The sequence below is a fragment of the Aythya ferina genome, assembly GCF_964211825.1.
Source record: "Aythya ferina genome assembly, chromosome: 2".
Lineage (NCBI taxonomy): Eukaryota > Metazoa > Chordata > Aves > Anseriformes > Anatidae > Aythya > Aythya ferina.
Genome location: NC_140297.1, coordinates 158,797,175 through 158,817,073, shown reverse-complemented (window position 1 = coordinate 158,817,073; position 19,899 = coordinate 158,797,175).

Genomic DNA, 19,899 nt, shown 5'->3' with positions numbered 1-19,899 from the left:
TTATCCGGCTGTTCTTTATCCTCCACGCATTCTGGAAGTAAACAGAGATATCATATGCCTGAGATGCCAAAAGTTACTTTCAGCTGCAATTAACTTGATTTTCTCTCTCTCTCTCTCTCTCTTTTTTTTTTTTTTTTTCTTTTCAGAAAATAACAATTTTTCAACTTTACCTTTCAGTTTTACCTTTTTCAATTTTGCCTTTTAATTTTCTTTTTCAATTTTACCTATGTAACATCCAGGTGATTTATGAAAGTATTATTTCTGTTCTGCAAATAGTGGAGAATGTGACAAAGGGTAGTTTAAATGTTTTGAATAAAATCCCATGGGAATCTGTGAAAGGGCTTGGAGGAGAGAAGCTACTACTCTGCAGTCCCAGAGCCTTCAACACAACCCAAATGATGGGCTCAGTCCAGAAAGATGGGATTTTTCCCACATCGAGATCCCAGGCACAAGGAGCCTCTGGCATTGCTATGGGAAATCTGGCTTCCCTACCCTTCTCCCAACCTCTTGGAGAAGCCCTGCAGTGCACTGTCCACCCCAGTTAAAAAACAGTATGCAGATCCTCATTGGGTAAATAGTTTGAGGAAACAGGAAAATCTGCCAGAAGACCTCGGTAAGAATGCACAGGCCTTGGCAAGACAACCCAGGGGCAGTCAGTAAAAAAAAATATAGAAGTTCTGGATCTCCCTGCCATTCTCTACTTCTTTGTTTTGGAGGCAACCCCATTTTGTCACGCTCACAAAGGCTTCCACATCTCCTCCAGGGAGCAGCTCTGTTTTGAAAGGGCCATGAATCACATCCATCAATCTTCAAGTGAAAAATAATCAACAGATGGTCATTAAGGATCATGTGGTTCCATTGAAATCAGAGATGCAGCAGAAAACAAGCTCTCTCTTCCTCTTGGTTATGTTACTTTAATGCAGTCATGCATTCAGTCAGGCTAGCAGGAAACGTGGCAACACCAATGCTTTGTGCATGGTGCCAAAATCAGTACAAAAAGGTTCAGCCTCGACCAAAGAAGAATATTTACTCCTGATAAGCACAAGGAGAAAGAGGCATGTTTTCAGGCCACTGAAAATAAATAAATAAATAAATAAATAAATAGAACATTTCAGAGAGTTTGCTTTTTGCACTTGGTACGCAACCCTCAGCTGTCTCTCAACCTGGTGTCTTCTAAACCCAACCACAATAACAAAAAGCCATGTACATTTGAATGCCAATAGTTGTGAAGGAGAAGCTTCAAGATGAAATTAGACATCTCTTCTGCAGATATACTTCGTAGCCAGAGAAGTTGTGGAGTGTCCTCCTTGGAGATCTTTAGAAGCCACCAGGATGTGGTCCTGGGCACCCTGCTGCAGGTGGCCCTGCTTGAGCAGGGGCTGGACCAGATGGCCCCAGAGGTCTCTTCCCACCCCAACCAATCTGGTATTTGTGATTCTGATATTCTGGGATTCTGGGATTCTGAGATACATTCACCTGAGCCTTCAGCAAGAGGTGTCAGCTAACCAGTCATCATAACAACGGATTAAGTCAGACAAAAACAAACAAACAAACAAACAAAACAAAACAAAAGAAACAAACAACAAAAAAACACGTGATTATTGACTGGTTTTGCTTTGAGTGCCTGATTTTTTAAGCCCAGAACATTCTGAAGGATGGACTTTGTCTCTAAACTTCTGTTACTGTTCTTTGGTTTATGTCTAGGCTAAGCTGGACCTAAGTAAGACAGAAATCCAAAGCACACCTCAGTTTGCTCGCTCATTGCCCATGGGAACTGCCTGAATTCCAGCTGATAATTTATTACCCCCTTTCTAAGTCAGAACGTCCATGTCTGCTGAAATGGGGGTCAACTCCAAGCCTAATGACAGCTAAAAACTGATCCAATCAGAAAAATGATGGCTTTTTGCTGCATCATTTAGGGGGTGGGGTAGAACTTTAGATAAACTTTTTTTTTTTTAATTTATGATTTTGGGGGGGCAATGGTGGGAAAGTCATTTAAATTATTATAATTTTTCTCCAAAGGTTTTCAGAGATCTCCTTCTGGCTGATGTCTCAAGAAGGGAAAAATTTTTGGCCTGGAACCCACAGACATGGTCCTGTAAAAGTCTTTCATTGATAATATTCTTACTGTTGAAAAGAAAAAAAAAATATATATATATATATCAAGCAGGGCAGAAGGCAACCTTTGAAATTACTTATTTAGGAGAACTCATGTATATTCAGGGGAAATTTTTGAGCATCTTATTAGGAAGTATTTTCTTACAATTCCCAGCAGATCTTAGAAAATAATTTGTGTTCTCCGTTTCCATCCACACAGTCCTTCATTTGCTCATTTTTCTGAGGGCATGCTGTATCTCTGAAGCAGGGCGGTATGTTGAGGGTTTCTGTCTTTTGATTCATTTTTTAAACGCACACCTAATGACTGGCATCCTTTTCACTTCGCACATCCTTTTTTTTTTTTTTTTTTTGCTTTTTGCTTCACACCTACACAGCTTGCTCTTGTCTAAAAGACAGATACAACATAAAGCAAAGAATAAGGAGCTCTTCCTGGATACATCATCCTAGCTTGGGCTTTTGTTTTAGCCAGAGTTTTTTACCTGGGTATGGAAAACCTCCAGTTGAAAGCAGCAAGTAGTCACCCTAGCCTGTGGCCTGCTCTTGCCACAACAGTGGGCAAGCACTTAACCTTGCAGAGTCCCAGGGAGTCACTGTAAGAGCAAGCCCCTCCCCAAGTACAGCTTTCCCAACATTTTTTGTCCTGTTCTTGAGCATGTCACTTTTGATTTCTTCATGTTTTTGTCTGCTCCCAGTGGTTCTTCACTTCAAAATGAATGTTGGATCAGGAAAAAAAAAATAAAAAAAAATGTAATCACTCCCAGTTCTCAAAGCCCACCTGAATCACCCCAACATCAGTGTCTGCCATGAGTAATGCATGGGACAGAACCACACACAGTCTGTTCAAGACACTGAAACCATGGAAACACTCCTGACGAGAGCTGCTGCTTGGGATGATCACAGGCAATAGTGGCTGAAGGAAGTTCTGGTTCGTCCATGTTTGTAGAATCAGAGAATGGCTCGGGTTGGAAGGGACCTTAAGGATTATCTAACTCCAACTCCCTGCCATGGGCAGGGACATGCCCCACCAGCCCAGGCTGCCCAAAGCCCCATCCAGCCTGGCCTTGAACACCTCCAGGGATGGGGCATCCACAACTTCCCTAGGTAACCTGTGCCAGGGCCTCACCACCATCACAGTGAAGAATTTCCTCCCAACCTCTCATATAAATCTCCCCTATTTTAGTTTAAAGCCATTCTTCCTTGTCCTGTCATTATTTGACTGAGCAAAAAGTTGCTCTCCATCTTTATTTATAAGCCCCCTTCAGGCATTCTAAAGCTGCAATAAGGCCACCCTTGAGACTTCTATATTTCAAGGCTGAACATCCCCAGCTCTATCAGCTTTTCACAGAAAGTTGTCCAAGGCCAGATCATCTCTTCCTACTTGCATATAACAGGAGGGATTTCAAAGTTCACCCCATGAGGCTGCTGTCAGTTCTGGATGATAGAAAAGCCTAAATAAGACATGAAATTGGAAATCCTGGAGGTTTCTCAATGAGATCTAGTAACTCTGAACTGGGATTTTGGTGTGCCTCCCTGGCACCAAACTATCTTCACAACCTCTGGCTGCCTTTGGAGGCAACCACAACCCTTCAGAAGCAAGTTGGTCACTTGTTCTTTGCTTCTGGGAAATTCATCTACCTTGCAATAAATTCTATAATTAAAACAGGCTGTAGGTTTTCAAGAGGAGCACTGGGGAGGGAGATTATATTGCTATATAATCTTCTCTACCACCCCGTCTTTGGAAAAACTCTCCAAATCTGGGCATTCTTAATTGCCAGCTCTTTTTTACACAAGCTGGCTGGAGGAGCATAGGCCAGGAAAAGACTGCAATAATCTGTATTTGAGGTATGCCATGGGGAGAAGGGTACCTGGCAGAGGGACGGGGTTTGACACATCTGATATATGGAAAGAAGACAGAATGGAAGGAGGAAAGACTTTTCATTTTCATTTTGTTTTCTAGTCATGATCACGAATTACTTCAGTAACAAGAACGGTTCAGATGTAAGATCCCACTCCTCGATGTCACTACACATTCTCAGAACCAATTTCTTTTTCCATCATGACTTCTCCTCCCCCATCATCTGCTTTTCCATGCTCAGGACAGAATACGTTCCTCACTCACCTCTTTCCATGACAGCTGATCCCTCTCCCAACCATTTGGAAGAATTTCCCCACACCTTCTTTATGTGTGGGGCATGTTTAAATGATACAGAGCAGCCAATGCATATAAAATATACATCCTTTGGTGGGGAAGCAGCAGCTAAAATTAGGCAGTAGTCCAAAAATGTAGCAAGGAAAGAGTCTCAAGTTGGTTATTTTGCAACTTTTTGAGTCATCCATGTGGAGGAAAGCAGCTGCTGGGAACAGTGATACACACTGCAGTGTTAAGACACCTGTGCTACCAACAGCTCATATGCATGGAGCATCCTTCAGGATCCAGCGAAGCTCCAAAAACTATCAAGATATAAAATGCATATGTGGAGTGCCTCATTCAAGTCTGAGGTGATGTGGAAGAAAGGTCTCATGAACAGACTCCAAAAACATCTGCAGGTCTTGGAGAAGGCCATTCCTTCCCAACAGTGTCCCCAAAACAACCAGCCCTCCAGCAAGATCAAAGCCTGAGTAACTCTTGAGTAACTTTTCTCACTTGAACGGGTCCAGAAAAAGCCACTGAGATTGCCATATACTTTAAATAAAGATGCTCTAAACTTATTGGCTTCCAAAAGCTTCCTCATCGGTGCCATCTGGGTGACGTGTCTGAGCGCATTTAGGAGCAGACCCCAAATCTGGACATGAACCAGCGCTTAGTCAATACTCCTAAGCAATGTTTCATGTCTCGCCTCTTTCTTTGCCTTCTGTTATTGATGTTCATAAGCAGCACAGACTGATTTCTGATCTCGGTTTCACTCCAGCAAAGAAATTAAGTCAATTTTCAGTTGCTGAAACTTGATTCATAGGAGATGGAGCAAAGAGAGACACAACCCTATTGAATAACGGACATGGCTAGTAATTGTTTCATGTTTCTGTTCCTAAGTAGTTACTTTTCTCCCAAAAAATCATTATTCTTCATTCAGGAGAAGCAGCCAAACTATGCTGCATTTCAATAGAGAGACGTTTGCTAGGTAATTACTGATATTTAAATTATTCTGCATATACTATATGGCATGAATGGCACATATTAAAATGCAGAGACGACTTAATAAGTTATAGTTATCCATATGTGTCATTCTCCTAATAGGACAGAAAAAGTATTTTTATATTTCAGATTTGCCAGGTGTAGAGTAAATAAAATTAGTATACTTCAAACCCCTGTAAGTGATATTGTCCCTGTTAGAATGAAGATAAATGACACCAATAAAATAAGCAGGTTAGAATGCATTTTTTTAGGTGCTGAATCAAAAGTATATTAAACTTGTTGATATGCATATTAAAATCAATGTGAAAGAAAAAAAAAAAAGTGTTTTCCCATTAAAATGATGGATTAAAGGGTCAAAATCACAGTGAAAGGTAATTGGATAGCTCTGCAAAACTCTGGGTGAGAGAGGCAAAGAATTTCTAGTACCTGAGATTTCTGGTGAGGCTGCACGGCAAACATTTGCACAACAGGGAATTTAGCTGCTAGGCAGATGTACCTTAACTGATCCATGGATAGACCTCCAGCAAAACAAACAAGACACCTGGGGTGTGATGGCATTTTAAGACTTAGCTAGTGCTAAGCAGTTATCGTTCTCGATCGGTTATGAACACAAAGAAAATATAAAATTGCTACAGCTCTTTTCAGACGCTGGTGAATAACCAGGCACGCTGGGTTCAGCCCAGCACAATGTGTTTTAACTCGTGTCAGTGCAAAGTCAGATTTTAACAAAGACTGGAAATTACTCAGAAGGGGATTGTGCCTTGGGAAATGCATTCAGCCAGGTACGCAGAGTCGTTCTGAATAGTAACAAGCTAAAATGGGAAATTTTGGGTTGTCTAACTAGGGAAACCTCAGGTGGAAAGAGAGGTTATTAATGCAATCAGCTCTGAATTACTCCATCTGCTCTTGCTGTCCCCCACTGTAAAGGGGGATGATAAACTGGAAGGGGTTCACAGCAGACCAACGAGAGTGAGGCAGGACCTGGAAAGCTGGAGGGATCAAGGAACTTGAAACAAAAGGAAAATTGGACCATCCAGGGTTGTGTGTTGTAAGCAAACCACACAATGCTTCTTTTTTTGGATGCGATAAAGGAATGGTTCTCTTTAGGCAACTCAAACTTTTTTTTTTTTTTTTCCTAACATTGTAACAACACTAGTGAGTTCAACCTGTTGCCAGAGGTGTAGATGTACATCTCTCTTTGAGGGAGGTTTGGTGGAGGCATGTGAGTATCTTCCATTCAACACGTCCACAGGCATAAAAAGTGAGTTTTCTTCCCAATTCTTGGTGCGTTTGATAAAGTCATGGATACCAGGGTTGTGAGCTTTTAGTAGTTTCTTCTGGAAAACTGTATGCTACAATATAATGAAAAAGAGTGGGTTTACTCAGCTTTTCACATATAGGATAGTAATATCGTTTTACTTTAATGTAAAAAAAAAAAAAAAAAAAAAAAAAAAAAGGTGGAGAGAGATCTTTAACTAGGAAATTTTTGCTGGTATTATTTTCTCGGAGAAAAATGAGTTTCTGGAATATCGATTACTTTCCTATGGGGAAAAATAAAAAATAAAAATAAAAAAAAAAATAAAAGCTCCACATTTTCTGTATTCTTCTATAACACTGTATTTGGCTTCTGTTCAAGGTTGCCAGGTCTGCTTAGGCTCCTGTCTTTTCCAAATCTGACAGACTCGGTTTCAGGATCCTCAGTGAGCTTCAGACATGCTCCAAAAAGATTTAAAGGAAATCTCTTCACTTTATCTAAACCAAGTGTGAGAGCTCCCATTCCACAAGAGGTTTGTGTTTCATTCCATTTCAGAATAATTATCTCTAAAAAGAAAACTGAGTGGATTTTTCCGTGGAATTCCCAAGGAGTTCCAGTTTTGAGCCAGATCTTTAGATAGATGTAGTTTATTCAGTGCTCAGAAATAAACTGAATCTTCCCAGCCAGTATGGAGGATCCCCCAAGACTACAACTTTATACAGGATTCCAAAAGGCACAAAAATAGGTGGGTTTCTTGTCGCAGTTACATCTTTGGCATAGATGCCACCCCTAATTTCGTGATATTTTGCAGCGTATACACCTATTTCTAGACTGAAATAGGTGTATACATGCACATACTTGTCTACTATTTTCAACAGCCTTCCTCATTTAATAAGGGATATTGTCTTCACCCATAGCTCATGTCTTGCCTACAACATGGGTATGGATATCCCATATCCCATGCTGTCATTTGGGTGCAGAAGATGACAATGAATTTGAAATGGAGAGGACAAGACTGGGAGGAAAATGAAGCCAAGTTGAACAGTGCCATCTAATTCTTAAACTCACACAAGACACATAATGTCCTCCACTGGTTCTTCAGGTTTGAAGCTTGTTGCTTCAGTTTCAGACCTGAAGGAGAGCTCATGGATGCTGTAACCTGAAGCCCCAGGTGTGGCAATGAGCGTTGTAAATGTCTTAGTCTTCTCAAGTCCATGTTTTCAGGCTTCAGCCCAAGTCCAGGCAGGACACCATAGTGAAGAGAAGCCCTTAACAAAGAAGTTCAAAAAAACATATCAGTGTTCTTATGCCCCTAAGCCTTTACAATTAGAAAACAACAAGAATATACAAACACACTCTTACTTTTTCTTTAAATCCCTGACACCTCTCCATTGACCGATTTGTAGATTTTTGGAGCTGGCTACACCAGGCTGCCAGACTATCTGACAGAGGGAATACCATGAGCCCTCTCTGCCTATTTTTGCAGGTTTTGAGGGATGGGTTTGCCTCTGAAAACTTCCTTGCCCAGCCCTGTACGTGAGTTTTGAGACCCAGCTAAGGGGAAGGAGACACCAGGAGATGGAGAGCGCCTTGCTGAAGGCTCCATGACTTCTGTGGGTTACCTTGCATGGTGTAAGAGTCCATGAGGATCTCTCGCTCCAATGCGTAGGCATGTTCTAGGGCAGTTCAACTCCTCTGTATAACCTGGAAATCACAATGCTAAAACCTAGTTCCTGGATGACCTCTGTGGTGCAGTCATCCTTCAAGGGCTTTCCAGATGGTTTGTTGCCTCTTAGAAAGCTCGTTTGTGTCTCTACCTCAGGCACAATGACTTCTGCTCCCAGTTAAGCCTTGGTTCAGTTTTTTGGTTTCTTCTGAGGGGCGTTGTTACAGAAAAACCAACCAAATCAACAGTGGCTTAGTTCATCTCTTCAGGAACCCCACCTCGCTGCTTCTCCCTACCCCGTGATCTACATCGAAGGATGGAATAAAAATCATTCCTTATTCCACGCAGGCAGCAGGATGTGCCTGCAACCAGCAGCAGTGCCTGCACGGGATGGAGAAACACAAACAATCCCTCTGTACTGTATGATAATCAACAAAAATTAGCTGCCTAAGGGAACCAGGAATCTCTGCCATGAACGCAGCAGTTAGAGACTGAGCCTATTTATTTCACAGGTGTCCCCTGAGCTGGGATGCCAGGCTCCGTTTGCCAAATTTGCAGAGAGAGAAAGACAGCTTGAATAAATACGGGCAAGAGGGGAACGTTTCTGAAGGCATTTTTTTTTTCCCAACACCTTTTTTTACTGTAAGAAAGTATGTGCTAGTTCTTGGCTGTGCATATTCAGAAGAAGCTGTGTGCACATCCAGTTGCCCTCTTCATGATGCTGTGCTGTCCAGCCACAGCCCAAAGTTAGCACTGCTGGATGGCTCGATGATTGGTTTGTTTGTTCAGTTTAATTAAAATACAGTATGGGGTAGGGCTTGGATGTGAACCCACGACAGGCTGCTAGGGATCCCGAGCCAACACCAGCAGGATGCTGTGTCTAAACGATCTCCTTCCCCATTCATGTGCAGTAGGAATGCATCTCCAAACATGAATTACTGTGCCTGCTGTGGCCGTGCGGAAAAGCCTTGGGATGGATCAGATGTAGCATTTCACATCAGATTTACTAATGAATTAATGAATGAATTAAATAATTATATAACTAAAATTACGTGCATCGCAGACACAGCATCTGGGTGGTCCTTGGCCATTTTTGCGGTGTCTGGAGGCAAGGGGTAAGGATGGAGAGGATGGAGAGGAAGAGCTGCAGACATTGATGGTGATTCTTAAACAGAAAACAAAGCCAAACTGATCATGAAGGATTTTGATGAGCTCCAGATATACAAAGCCCAAGTGAATACTGGGCTTCATTCTGGTCTGACGTTCCCCAAGCATCTCTTTTGCCATATATCCTTTGCTGACTTACAAAGTATACTTTGTATAAAATATACTTTATATATTACAAAACATACTTTTATGTACAGCAGCCCTGGCTTGCAGCACAACCTGAAGGAAGTGGGGAAAGCAAAGTCTGCTCATCTGGAGAACAATTCACAGGGAACGTCCCAACCAACCTCACAAAAAAAGAAAATCAAGGCAGCAGTAATAAATAAATAAATAAATCTTTCTCCTGCTAGAGGTTTCTGCCTGAGAAAGAGACAACTGCCAGGGATTGTGGAAACTGAGCAAGTGATAAGCTGTAGTAAATGTTTGCTGACTGCAGTGTCGGGCTGAGAGATAATCTGATAAATAAACAGCAAGACACCGCGTTTCCATTTTTTCCCCTAGTTTTAGTGTATTAGGCACTGGCCCTGTGATATCAGTTCCCCAAGTACACAGACCCCCTGGCTGATGCTGGAAGTCTCCGAGCCCTTTCTCTCTGATTAGAGGCACAAACAGGGCAGTCTCCTAGGATAAGTTAGCTCTGGGGAGACAGAGATGTGAAGGTCTTGCTCGCACCTCGTTTCTCCAGCATTAGTGAGCTGAAGGACGGCAGCATGAGCTGGAAGCTGCCTGAGATACCTCCCAGTGGGGTACCTTCATGAGGCTTGAAATCTTAAGTGGATGATAAAGATCAGCTAGCCTGAGCTCTGCCCATGGATATTTTCACCCCTGGGTTCTCCACAGCAAGGGGAATCCAGAAATATTTGTACTGGTGTAAAGAGAAGTGAGAGCATCGTTTGCTTTTCAGCTTTGTTGGTGCAACAAGTGTGCAGCACCGTGCTGAATCCCCCTCTGCTGGGCTGGAGAGCTTGGAAGAGCCCAGCCTGGCTCTTCGGCCGATTAATTCCCGTGGCTGTGCATCCTTTCGTGCTGCTTCCCACGCTGGGTTGCCCTGAGCAACCTCTGCCACCACCCCTGCAGCACAGCCTGCTCCTCTTTCACCACGCACAGCAGCTCCTCGTGGGTGACGGTGACGTCTCCGGCCACCCAAGGTCAGCTCAGACACCTCCTGCAGGAAGGCCAGGACAGAGAAGCCATGCACCATACGCCTGCTGGCTGCAGGTAAAGAAATAATTGTGAAATAATTCAAGTCGCCCCCCAAATCAAAATTTCTATCCAGAAAAAAAGACAGAGAAGAGAAATGAGGATCTCTTCATAGCAATAGAAAGCTAAAACTGCTGTGTGTTTCACAAACCTAGCTGAAATGACATTGTCACTCTCAATCCACACTCTATTATAAGGCCATATAATTAATTTAATGCCCCCAAAGTGTGCCCACCCACATTATGGGGCCAAAGGGAGAAGTTTAGGACCGCAATACAAATTCACAGGTCTGGAGGAGACCTCAAGAGGTCACAGTCTGTTTTCCTGTCCCAAAGCAAGACACAGTATTTCTAGCTTGCCGTTGATGGATCTTTGTTTAAATTGTTTTCCAAAGCCTCCTGTAACAGAGATGTCACAGGATGTTCATCCCCGTGTTTCGCAGCCCTGACCTCATAATATCTCTCATAATATCTAACAGCCATCTTTACTGCAACAGTTTAAACCCTTTATGTGTTTTTTTTCCTGTCCATCATGACCACGAGGAACAGATTTCCTCTGATAAAGCCATCCTTAATGCAGTTGAACACATTTTCCTCAGTTCGCTGAAGGAGACGAGGATTCTGCACAGGTAGTTTTCCCCTGTGGGCTCTTCTTCTGGTTTCCTCTAGATATTCATGAAGTAGGCCAAATCTTTCTGGAAGTGGAGTGCCCCACTTTACTCTGACCGAGGCTTTCCCAAGGGTGAGCAGAGCATCGCCTGCAGGTAACACAGCATAATAGAGCATTATGACATTTATCTTTTTGATGACAGCGTGATGTGTTGATCTGGGGACAGGTTGTGATTCGTTACTGCCTCCTGATGTGTTTTTTTTTCTTCTTTTTTTTTAATTATTTTTTTTTCTTTTTTTCCTGAGGACTGATGTCTGAGTTGTTCCTAGCCCTGAATCCATGTTACTTAAATCATTTAGGAAAGCACTGCAGTTAAACTTCCTTAAGGCACTGTAACTAAGGCCACGCTGGAAGGAAACCAGGCCATAGGCTGAGTGTAAGCACATTTAATTTCTTTCTGAAAGATCTGCCATCATGTTCAGGACCAAAGTCTGCCTTGCCCAGTATCAGATTGACAGATAATGAGACTTTAGGAGAAAGATTTAGAAACAGAGAAAGTACAGTGATGCTCTTCTGTTTTGCCCCTTTACAGTCCAATGTTTGGTTTTGCTAGATTAGTCTGGAATAAATATTTTATTGCTACCCCTGAGCCTCTTCTCTGTTGATTTTTCTGAACTATTTCTGGAAAATAAATAAATAAATAAATAAATAAATAAATAAAAATAAGGAACTCCTGTGATAATTTCCGTGATTTACGTAAAGGAACTTTCTAATGGTTGTTTAAACCTGTGACCTGATCTTTTCATTAGTGTCCTGGCTGCTGGAGGTGTGAGAAATGATGAGCAACCATTTCCTACCCACCCAACTCGTCATCATTTTGCAGATGTCTGCTGGTACGCAGAATGGTTCTCAGCTGCAATGGAAAGCCCTGTTTAGCCACTCTTCATCTTAAAACTACTCCACGTCTCTGATTAACCTTCTTTTTACCTTTTCTAAGTCTACAACATCCTTATTTTTACACTGCATGAATGGAAGCACACACAGTGTCCCAGATTTAGATGCAGTAGGGATTTGTATACCCAGTTTTAAAGTGAAATTCTGTTTTCTATCTCTTTCCTACTAAGTCCTAGGATTTTATTTCCATTTTATTTGCTTGTTCTGAACACTGAGATGGCATATGAAAGCACTTTCTGCAATCACTCCAAGATCTCTTTCCCAAGGGGTCAATGCTAATTCAGGGTGGATCCGTGTGCATGCACTTATTGGCTTTTCATTTCCCTCCTGGCTGTTACTTGGCGTTAGCTCGGGGCCCATACATGATGTTCTGAGTCACCAAACGTCCTGGGTCCTCTCTCCAAAAGATCTCACTCCCCAGCTGGAGCTTTCTAGTTTATTGTGTGGGCTCAGGCTTTCATTCAGTTGAAAGGGTAGGAAAGGTACACCAGGGTATTTCCCTGAACCTTTTTTTAATTATTTTTTTTTTCTGCCATTAATGCAAGATAAAATCCTGAGATGAGAAAAGATTCATGTTTCTGCAGCTCATGTCCTAGCTAAAATCCAATCACTTGTGCTAATTTCACAAAGGGAATTTCTATTACCAGCTTCCATGTTATGAAAGAGATGGGGGAAATCCCATCATCTGCTGCGTCTTCTAGACCAGAGGCCATTTCTTGTGACTCGGGAACACTGCAGGAATAAGCACAGCGAAGATTTTCATGCCTCTTGATCATGCTGGAGATATGCTGCTCCTTCTTCAAATCGAAAGAGAAAAGCAAACAAAACCCAACTGCTGCCACCACCAACAAAAAACATGCACACAAGCATTCCTTCAGTTCATTAGTGTCACTCATAGCTTGCAGGGGTGAGAAACTGGCTGTTAGAAAACGTCGTGTCACCTCTGAAAAGCTGGAGCTAAGTGGAGAAAAGGGGAGCAGGAGGAAGGTCACGCTACTCCAGCAGCCACAGTCTGCTGACTCAGAACTGCTGAGTCCTAGCCAGCTCTTTAATTTCTCTTTTTCCTCCAAATTTCCCCTCTCTTACAAGGAATTTGTGACTGGATGGATGCTTTTGGTTTAGCACTCAAAGACTGCTATCCTGGGAAACTTCACTGTGTATTTCTTCCAACAAACTTGTCCTGGAGCTGCTTGTTCCTAACTCTTCATTGATGAACTCCATAGGACGGAAACCAATTAGTCCTGCTCCTGGGGACCTGTCCTTATACGCACCTTGCCACTAATCCCGAGTGAGACATGGTGCCTCTCACCACATTGACCATGACAAGAAGCAAGCAAGGGCTGTGCTGAGGTGGGCGTGCAGGACCTCAACCAAACCATAAACCCCAAGTCTGTTCTGGATGCATTAAAGGTGAAAAAACTCCTAAATGAGTTGAGGTCCCCTTCCCAAGCTAGCAGAACTGGCACTTAACCAAGTGCTAGTTTCACAGTCTCGTGCTACAACATGTGCTGGGCACCATATGACTTTATTCTGCAGTATTATTTTCCCACCAGAGCTGTTTCCAGCAGGGGCAGGAGTTCCACTCTCCAGACATCCCTGTTATCTACTCTGAACCTCTTCATGGTGAAGAAGAGGAGCTGAAATCTCTCCAGGGGTGTCCTCTGTGATTCTGTGCACTTTTGCATTCCCATCATTGGGAAAATACTCAAGAGAGGTTTGGCCATTTCTAATACCTTATGTTTAGACGCTGAGAATCCCACTTTAAGATCATTGCTCACACCTAGCACTGTGCCTGTTATGCCAATGATCTCTCATAGTCTCTTCAATACTTTTGCAATGAGCCTTTGGCTTTTGTCTTAAAAGAAATTAATAAAAGAAAGAATAAAATAAAATAAAATAAAATAAAATAAAATAAAATAAAATAAAATAAAATAAAATAAAATAAAATAAAATAAAATAAAATAAAATAAAATAAAATAAAACAAACCCTTCTCTTATATATGTGCTCATATGAATAAATTCTGATGCAACCAGGGTCTCTTGTTCAATTCGCATCCACAGTTTTGAGCACACCATGCCATTGCATCCAGATGTGAGTTTCTAAATGCCATCATACAATGCACTGCAGCTCAGAGGATGCTGAATGCCCTGGGTTTTTGCATACTGAGGATCTCAGCTGGGATGTTAGTGACCTCTTTTGCTTTTAGAAAGTGGGACTTTCTAGCCAGGATCCCAGCTATTAGAGTCATAGAGGAGGTCTGGAGAAGAAGCTGTATTGTTTGTCAGAGGAACTAATTAGGGGCAGAAAGTCATATAGTTCCAGCAAGGAGCCCAACAGGTGACCTGAGGCCAAAGCAAAAGCACAACCTACAGTCCTCCCTGCCTAAAAGGAAAAGCACAGAGACTGTGCAGGGCTGTATTTGGGGACCAAATTAGAGCTCAGCACAGAGAAGGCGGCAGGAGTGTCCCAGAGAGACAGGAGGGGATAAAATATACAGAAGTACTGCTGAGTCGTTGAGACAAGGAGCTGCTAATCAGGAGATTTAGCATCTCTTCCTAAGCCTGTCATGGAAAGCAGTACTGAGCATTAATCTGTCAGGGTATTCATTCCTTCTTTGCCTAAGAAAGAGGGATAGTGGCAGTTTTGTAGGGACTTCCACTGGCTCATGTTCCCCCAGATGCAATGATCTACCAGTGGTCCATCAGGACATTATTCTGGGTCCTAGCTCTTCTCAATCCATGCTGGCTATCCCATCTGGAAATCTGCAGTGTGCATACCTTGTTCCAACTGGTGTGGGCAGCGAAGGCCATGAGATTTTTTTTATATAAAGGATAAGAGCAACATCTTCTCAGACTGAGAAACATCATCATGGCACGAGGTAGCAGCAGGAACACAACTTAATTTCCAGGCTGAATCCAAAGAAAGAAGCAGGTACAGGTGTGTAAGTTTAAAGACGAGCTCCAGCCTGTTAAGAAACAGTTTTCTAGGGGTTAAAACCCCCCTGAAACTGCAGCTGAGGTGCAGAGCTTGCAAACAGGCTCCTTTCACTCACCTCTGCGCTGTCAACAAACATATAAAAGCCTGCATCCAGATCACTCGAAAAGCCAATTTCCCGGAGCTCCACGTTACAGAAAACCCAAGTGCACACACGTGTGGGTGTGTGGATGTAGGTGGTAATTTAAGGGTCTTGCCATAATCAACTCTTCTGGGAAAATTTAAAATACCACTCTCCTGTGGGTGGGGATTGGAGGACTTTCTCCTAGCAAATTAGAAAGTGTTTTTTTCTTTTTCTTCTTTTTTTTTTTAAGTGCATGTGGGGGTGGTGAAACTGGGCTCACCTTCGGCAACTCCAATGTAAAAATAAAACTTGTAAGACGTTTAAATCTTCAGAGAGGATTTCAGACCTTCCCGCAGACAAATTAGCAATGAATATCTTACGCATATGTGGAATACACAGAGCGACAGGGATACAGAGCTGGTTATTATTAGTACAGCATTAATATCTCTGGAGGTTCAATCTGAGACAGGTGCCAGTGTGCAGGACACTGCAGGGCCTGTAAGTGGGGCTATCTAAGTTTTTAATTTTAATTTGATTTTTTTTTTTTTAATTTTTTCTCCTCACTGATTGTTTTTTAGCTACTTCTTTATCCCCACCCCAACACATTACCCAGTGAACTTTTGGCCACAACAAAAAGCTTTATGAATCTGGGTCAAACTTACTGATTAATTTCAAGTAAAATAAATCAGAAAATAGTGGCACTGCGAGGCTTCTGCTCTGCAGCTCCATGAGGGGAAGAGGTCTTCAGTCCTCAGTGTTTGGCCATGGGGACATTTAATTCACCGGTACGATGCAGCCCTTCAATAGATAGGGAAAGCTCTCTTGCTGGTCTAAATATGGCCCAGTAGGAGATGTAGAGCCAACATGAAGATTGCTTGATGGTCACTTAGGAGGAAAATAGAGCAGATAGTCTATAGTCTGACTAATTTTGGTATATCCTGGCTTAGAATGGTAGTGTTAAAACAGAGTTAATAAAGACAGAGATAAAAATCATGTAAGAAAGTCATGGTAAAAGGAGCATTAATTATTGTTGATTTCAATAACAGGAAGATGGAGAAAGATGATGTAGAACCCAGAACCAAATTATAGAAAATTATCCTTAAAAGGATTAAATTGCAACTTCAAATCCAAAGCCCTTTCTCCTTTTGAGGTGTTTTTAAACTTTGGTTTTAAAATTCACCTTGAAGACCATTTCCAAAACCAGAAACAAACATTTCTCACTAACTATTCAATATTAAATATACCTCTAGATCAATTTCTAGGTGGGAAATGTTTTGTCTAGGACCCTGTCCCAGGCTTCCATGTCATTTTCTCACTTGGTAGATCCTGTGAGAAATAAAGGCAATGTAATGGTTGAAACAGAAGCCCAGATCATATGCCATTAATAAGCATATTCCCTTTTCTCTTAGAATTACAGAAATTGTCTTCTAGGAGAGGAGATTTACAGCAGTAAATTGCTGTGAAGGACACTGAGACAGGATTGGGGATAAAGGATGGGGACTGGTCCTCCACACTGGCCACTGGATTATGGTTTGGGAAAGACCTAGCAAAAGCTTTGTGTTTAGGGGCAGATTTTCTTTCCAAACCCAAGCTTTTCTTTTTTTTTTTTTTTTTTTTCCTTTTCTTTTTTTTTTTTTTCCTTTTTTTTTTTCCTTTTCTTTTTTTTTTTTTTTCCTTTTTTTTTTTTCCTTTTCTTTTTCAGATTTTATTTTCCACCCAAGCTGGGGAAGCAGCCGAGCCAGGCTCCTCATCTTTCCCTCAATGCCTTTTTCCTTGTAATAGCTACCAGGATCCAGACATCACCCTGCACAAGGCTCTTCTCTTCCCATCTCCCATCCCTCCTACCCATTCTTCTCATCCTCTTCAGAAGTTCCTTTCTCAGGTAATAGTTGAAATCCATTCCAGCTCACTGGGGGAGCAGAGGTTGAAATCCTTGCACAGTGATTTACCAGTGGTCTACCCAACTGCTAACCCTTTGAACAAATCAGCAACACCAGGAGGTCAACGTGCACAGAGGTGGAAACCTGTGGGTGACACAAGACCCAGCAGAACAGTCATTAGTGTGCTCCACAGAAAAAACAGAGGTGAGTTGGGATGTCTGAACCACGCTCTTATTCTAGAGATACTCCTCTTGCATCCAGACGAGGGGCATCCTTTGATGGAAAGCTTTCTGTGCTCATGTCTCATTTTGGAACAGCCCTTGCTTGGATTATTCTAAGCTCTCTTGTGCCTTTAACCAGCCCTGTTTTTCATTTTTTTGTTTTTCTTTTCATTTTTTTGTTTTTAAGCTAAAGAGAGATATTTTCCAGTGGGATTTCCTGTTTCTGATGAGCAGGAATGGACATTGTTCATATCGTTAGTCTGCTCAGCTCTTCTCCTGGAACACAAATGTCCTGTAGCTATATGGTAATGCTGAATGCCTGAGTCTTCATACCCAAGGTGACTCCCACCTCTGTGAAGTTAAGATCATTTCAAAGCAAAAGACTTGCCTAACATTTCTGTGAACTCGAAAGTTTGAAGGCAGAAAAAAAAAGGGAAGGCATTTCCTTGAATTTCAATGGACACACCAGGCAAACTTCAAGAGTTTCTCCTGGAGGATTGTCAAGATTCACTGCGTCTCGGAGCTTCAGAAGGATGCCAGTGCGTCGGCTTTGTCCCCATAATGTAGCTTCCAGTAAAATCAGTTTGAAAGTCATGTGTGCGTGGCATGATAAGGCCTATTTCTCACAGTTTATTTTTCTTCCAGATACATTTCTGGCAAATATAATAAAATAAATCAGCTACTCCTAACAAGGGGAAGTAGCATTAATGAAGGCAGTTATGACAACTGTAGAAAAAATGGGATTTCAGATGCATTTATTTCACTGTTATAAAAACAAACAAAACAGAAAATACTGAGAGAAACAGTGTGCAAGCATTTGGGAAGGTAAAGGTAGGGAAGGAGGAAACAGAAAACGACATTGAGGCTAGGGGACAATAACCAGTCTTGAAGAATGAAAAGAGGAGAGACTGATATCTACTGCAGATGGCTTGAAAATGGTAATTTTTATTACTGTTTTTTTGACTTCAGTCCCGTTATATATGAGCACCACTTAACTACTTTAATCATGGCCAAGTCACTGCCACCTTGATCTCCTTGCTTCTTTGGCCTAGCTCTCTACAACCTGCCCCCCCCACATGATGAGAAATTACTGAAGATGAAGAACACCCTTCCATTTTCTGAGTATATCACTGCTTGTATGTGGGATCCATTATGTACCCGGTCTTTAAAAAATGTCTGGAATATATTAAATAGTAAAAGAGAAAAAAAAAAAAAAAAAAAAAAAAAAAAAACTCGAGGACCATTACTTTGCCTGAACCATTATAGCTGTTTTAGCTATTTTAGCATCCAGCAAAACAGTTGAGTTTGCTCTCTTCAAAAGGCATATTTGTGTCGACTTAGATTAGCCAAGATTGGAAAAGCTTGAGATAATTAACAGAATTGGTCAAAAATTGCAAAGTGGCTGAGAAATTTTAGAATATAATTTCTGAGTTCACATCTTTTTACTGCTACATCCATTTAGGATACCTCACATCAGTCACTGAAAAAAAAAAGGAGGTGCTCCAAGGACCTCAGCACTTCTTAAATGGCTGAACACCATTCAGACCACACAGCATAAGAGTTGCTGGTAGGAGGGAGATCAGGGAGTCAGTTTGCTCAAGACTTGAGCTTAACACAAGAGAAATGGAAAGCATGGTTGTACATTTTGTTGATGCTTCCAGGACTCAGCAGTCTCTTAAACTGATCTATAATAAAACTATTTTTATTTAATATTTAGTCAGCTTTCTTGGTTAAAAGATGTTTCTTGTTATGCACAACAGTCCCTTGTCATGGGCTGGGCAAGTCTAATGTGAAGACTCCAGGGGATAATGCCCACATGCTCAGCTCAATCGCCAAAGGCTCATCCATGTCTGTCATCTGCAAGGAAAGCCCTAAAGCCCCTAAAGATTCACATCCCAATGCAGAAGACCCCTTTCTCTTTCTTGCAGGGCACTAGGATGCACCCTGGCCCTTAAATGCCTCTCCTTTGCTAGTTTTTCCTCCACTTGGGTTATTTTACAGGGCTGTTCACCAGGTGCCATCCTCCCTTCCTCGTTAGCATATATTGGTCACAGCTTTTACGGAGCCTGTTTTGATTAATGATTTCAGAAAAGCTTTTCTGTAATTACATGCACTAATCAATGTTTCAGGCCAAGCACACAGAAAAAGGACAATACTTTATTGTAACAGGTATTTTAGCAAAATACAGTTTCTGTTAATATATCATCTCCTTTTCTCTAAAGTGAATCTTATATTGCCCTCAAATATATGGTTCTGAGTTATTACAACCTTTATTTTCCAAGTTACAGAACGTCTCTGTTTAAAATATTTCATAAAACATTAATTCACAACTCTGCTTTTAACAGATATATGGAATTGAACTTTAACAGAATCAGCATTTATCAGCTTCTAGAACTTGCTTGTTTACCCAAAGGAAAGATTATTTTCATGGATGCCTTGGAAATAAAAATGTTAAAACAAATTCCATGAGATTAAAAAAATAAAAAATAAATAAATTAATAGAAAACTTGGGATTAGAAGAAAAAAATCTGATCGTTTCTGAATGCATGACTTGGAGCATGTACACACACTCTACTAAACCATTCACTTCACCTTATCCCCTCTTGCTGATCTCTATTATTTCCCAGTGCTTATGAC